Below are 4,573 nucleotides of genomic sequence, written 5' to 3'. Positions count from 1 at the left end.
TATATATATATATATACCGCCTGAAGACCCAGCTGTCTGAGCCCCACTCTGCTCTGACTCACACATCTTTACATCAACAAGGTTTTTTTTCCACCAGCGTCTCGCCTGAACACAAACAGTATAAACGTCGTCTCATTTGTGTGGGGGAGCCTGCTGCTGACCATGCCAAAAATAAAAAAGAAACTTATGTAACTTCACCGCCAGGCTGAAAAAGGGCCCCACCTTTGCTTTCAGTAAGAGCTCTCTGGGTGGTTTTGGCACTGCCTCTCTGGGGTTAAACATCAATCTAATAATAATGAAGGTGGCTGTGGCCTAAACAAGCTCACAAACACTCAAAATTCCCCTGCTACTGCGGCCAAAACCCCACAGCAACGGGATCGGGCCCTGCTTTCAAAGACACTGGGATGTTTTCAACCCAAACAAACACAACCTGCTCCCCTAAAATATATAAAAAAGTGGTACGCTCCGACTGTGAGAACATCACGCAGTACCTCGTCATGTACCAGTACCGCTGTAACACGTGTCCTGGGGTGGTTCGCGAGAAAGGGGTTGAACCAGCACGCTCATTTGGCCTCATTTCACATGGTTAAATATAGAAAATAATTATAGTAATGACGATAATGAGGACCTGATGACTTTTACGAGCAGTTCCTCAGAGTGCGGCCTGCTGCGGGTGAGAGCCAGTTCAAATAAATGGGCCGTGTGAAGGGGTTCTGGGTAGGAAAGGGCTCATGGGAAGCGGTTCAGAGCTCAGGGTACATGGTAATTTCTTCATTTGGACAGTTTTCAGGAAGGCTGACCCTCTGATTACAGCCTCTCTACGAGCCAGTGGCCGTGTATTAACATAATTACACAGCAGGGTCGGTGAAACTTCCACCTCCTCGATTTCTATGGAGTCCCTGTCACGGCTTTCATTTTAAGACCATAAACACACGACAACACACGCACTGCTGCCACACAATGATTGATATCTTATGCAATTCGCTGTAAATCAATAGTTAGGGCACAGTGGCTTGAATGGAGTTGTAAGTTATAATCAATAGCTTATTCCAGCCATTGACTGGACATGAATCACAGCATTGGTTTGTCGATTTCTTTCTCATACATCCTGAATAGCATCATTTGTTTTTGTGACTGATTAGTTGTTTAGTTGCAGCTCTCTGATGGTTTTCACTGGACAACACGGTGCTCACCCCACAGAAAAAATAAGCTCTATTCATTCAACCTGCTGCTGTTGCATAAAAGACTATCGTATATCCCCACTGTAAATATGACACCTTCACCCAACTCTCTGCAGCGCTGTGAGGAAATCTCCACACACAGAAAACAACAACGGCAACTGTGGGGCAACTGTATCTCCGGCAGGATATGATGTGCCATGTGGCATCTAACCACAATGCACCGCTGACGCCCACATTATGTCAGTTTGAGAGCTCAGATATATTTGTTTAGTGGCATGACTAAAAGTGTGATTGTGTGTGATCATGATGTGTGTGATCATGATTGTGGAGTTTCCCTGGAAACAAGACAAAAATATAAGTATAGAAATACTTATTGTACAGTTCTTATATGGCTGCTGGTGTTAAGATTTAAAAATACATTTAAAGATATGATCAATATCTTTATATTAAAGGCGAGAACGAAAGCTTATGTTAAATATGTGACTAAAGAAGCTAACATGCTAGGCAGCCACTCTAGTGCTAAACAGCTCCAAATATTGGTATATTTTCTCAGTACTGTGCTCTATAGTCGTCTCTGGCCTTTTTGCTCTCAGGACTGTGCATAATTTCAATCAATAAAAGAGTTATTGACGAGTGGAAAAACAACAGTGTTATCAAGCTTGCTAAACTGACCTTTAGTAAGGGGACAATAAGTTTACACAGTATACAAAATATATGTCTCATTACTGGCAACTTATTTTTGTGGGGCACTTTATATTTTGACAGAGTTTGGTTAAATAAAATCTGTAATGCAACACAGCTAATACGCTATAGCTTCTTCCATTTTGGCTAGCACTGACAAGAGCTAACAACTAGCTGTGAACACAAAAACCTGATATTTCCTTGGTTGGTAGAGACCAAAAACAGAGCTAAAAGGCGAGTGAATAATGGACTTATATTTATCAGGTTGTCTGAATCATGACTCCAAATATATGATAATGTTGCTCTGGATGTGAAAATAAGCAACTGTTTGCTAATTAATTTATAATTCGTGTCAGTGTTGCGTTAGCTTGTTTCTGTTGCCAAATAAATCCTCAACGTAACGCAACAGAATACTATTTTGTTGTTATTGTACAGCTTCCAAAGCTACGTTTTCGTATTAGCATTAATATTGATAACCTAACCCAACAATATTTCTATACGAAGCTAAAGAAAATGTTTTGGGACTGTTATGGGGTTCATTTTTGCCAACTTTCTGGCATTTTATAGATGTAAAACACAATTTATAAAGAAAATAATCACCAGTTGCCTCTTTTCTACCAATATAATTGTGGTTTTTGGAGTAAAAATGCTAATGAAATACTGTCAGCTCTCTTTAGATTAAGTCACAGGAAGTGATTTGAGTAACTTTCCAGTTAAAATGACCTCCTCCTCCCTCACTCTGTCTTGTCATCAGTGGTTTTATTTTTTTTACTGTCACACAAACTACAAGGTAACTTTAACATGACGCCCTCCTCTGTTTTCCCCGTCCCCACTCCGTGGCCTGCAGCACTTCCTGCCTCCTGCCTGCAGAACCCAAAGAGATCCTGAACCAGTCGTATCGCTTCACATCTTCTCGGCCCGAACGCCAAGTACAACCCTATAATTAGAAGTGAAAAGCCACACTGGAGATATTCTCTCAAAAGTGTATCAAATTCTGTGAACTGCGAGGACTGCTGGGGGGAAACACATTGTGCAACGTCGCCTCTCATATTCTGCCAAGTAATTCCAGGACTGTGTGAATGGCGTGAAGAGAAACTGTCCTTCAGTTTTGCAGACCCATGCTGCTGAAGGGTCTTTGAGCAACTAGGGGCTTTGTTTTGGTTGTTGACACTGACCTCTGAGACAATTTACTGCACCTACAGGGGTCAAAAAAGTAGCAGCAATGCACAAAAAACAACAACAATGTGGTTGGTATTCAACGGGGCCCGCAGCCAAGAAAACGCTCAGTTTTGGCGGAGTGGAGAGGTGGATTATTTCCGAGCTTGGCACTGATGCCAAACGAGGGTACATGAGTGCATGGCGGTAACCCCCGGAGACGAGAGCTAATCCCTCCCGCAGGAGGGGAGCCGAGATGTTGAAATATGTCTCATGGTATCTCCGCGGGACCACATTGAATGGTTTTACATATAGCTACGGCCAATGAGATGTAGATTCACTCAAAGTGTCTCCCCGATTTCACGCCACGCAAGAAGATCTCGCAGACACAAAGGGCCGATCAATCCGAGGCCCCCATCTTCGTCCCCTTTGAAACATGAAGGGTATCGGAGATTTAAAAAAAAGGGGGAATATTTTGCTTTGTGCTCTTGAAAAACGTCGACTGACAGTGTGCTTTTTAGAGGTTGATTAACGCAACTCATTCTGTCAATAAAATGTCAGAAAATTGTGAAAAATGGCTTTTAAAAGGAACCCAAACAGTCTAAAAGTCAGAGATATTCAACTTACATTGATAAAAAAGTTAAAAAAACAACAACTAAATCGAACATTTGAGAGAACCAGAGAATATTTGGAATTATTCCTTTAAAAACTTAAATGATGACTCCATCATCAGTAAATTGAGTAGTTGTCTCAGCTCCGTATTTAACGTCATTTTGATGGATTTCCTGTTACAAAAGTGAGGTTTAATGGCAGATAAAGTCCCAAATGGTGAACAAATATTTTTGATTTAAGTGTCATTTTTTTAAACCAATTTTGCAGCAACAAATCACAGAGAAAAGGACCAGATTCCAGTTTCCCAACAGACGGAACCACAACAATGTTATCACGCCTAACACCTGCACAAATAAGCTACAGGTGAGTTGCAGCACCGGATCTCAGACAGCTGCTACACATAAAGGGTTCAGGAAAATGCTGCAAACAACAAACTGCAGCTCAGGTGACAAACTAACTATTATTTATCATCTCTTTCATAAAATAACGGAAGAAAATGGATAAATATGAAGTTACAAGCAGGTGAGGGAGGATTAGAAATAACTTTTTATCAATTAATCTGCAGTTTTATTCTGGATTAATCGTTCTAGAATTGATCATTTGGTTAGAAATCCCCAAATCCCCATTTTTTACTAACTGTAATCTAATTATGTGTTTTACCTCTTTTTGTATTACATAACTCACTTACATGTAATCTGTTACTCCCCCGAGCCTGATTATACAAAATATGTCAACTTTTTTTTGCAATTGTTCCCTTTTTCCACAAATTCTTTGGAGAAAAAAGCCTAAAAATATCAACAACAGCAACAGGCATCTAAGTTTTTAGACATTTTAGGCCGCAACACAGCCTGTGAGATCCTGCAGGGAAGAAAAACAGCCAATTGTCACATCTGAGAAGCTCAAACCAGACACATTTCTGGCATGTCTCCCTGACAAACGAAGAC

The 4,573-nt window shown here is 40.8% G+C and overlaps 1 protein-coding gene across 1 annotated transcript in view; it reads right to left on the bottom strand.

Moving 5' to 3' along the window:
• nedd9 (neural precursor cell expressed, developmentally down-regulated 9) overlaps positions 1 to 4,573 on the bottom strand; it is a gene marked incomplete in the record, with an annotated part of 35,153 nt that overhangs the window by 21,638 nt on the left and 8,942 nt on the right.

The sequence above is a fragment of the Morone saxatilis genome, unplaced genomic scaffold (genome assembly GCF_004916995.1).
Source record: "Morone saxatilis isolate NCDOM2014 unplaced genomic scaffold, NCSU_SB_2.0 Contig9, whole genome shotgun sequence".
Taxonomy (NCBI): Eukaryota; Metazoa; Chordata; class Actinopteri; family Moronidae; genus Morone; species Morone saxatilis.
This window is presented reverse-complemented; position numbering and strand designations above follow the sequence as displayed.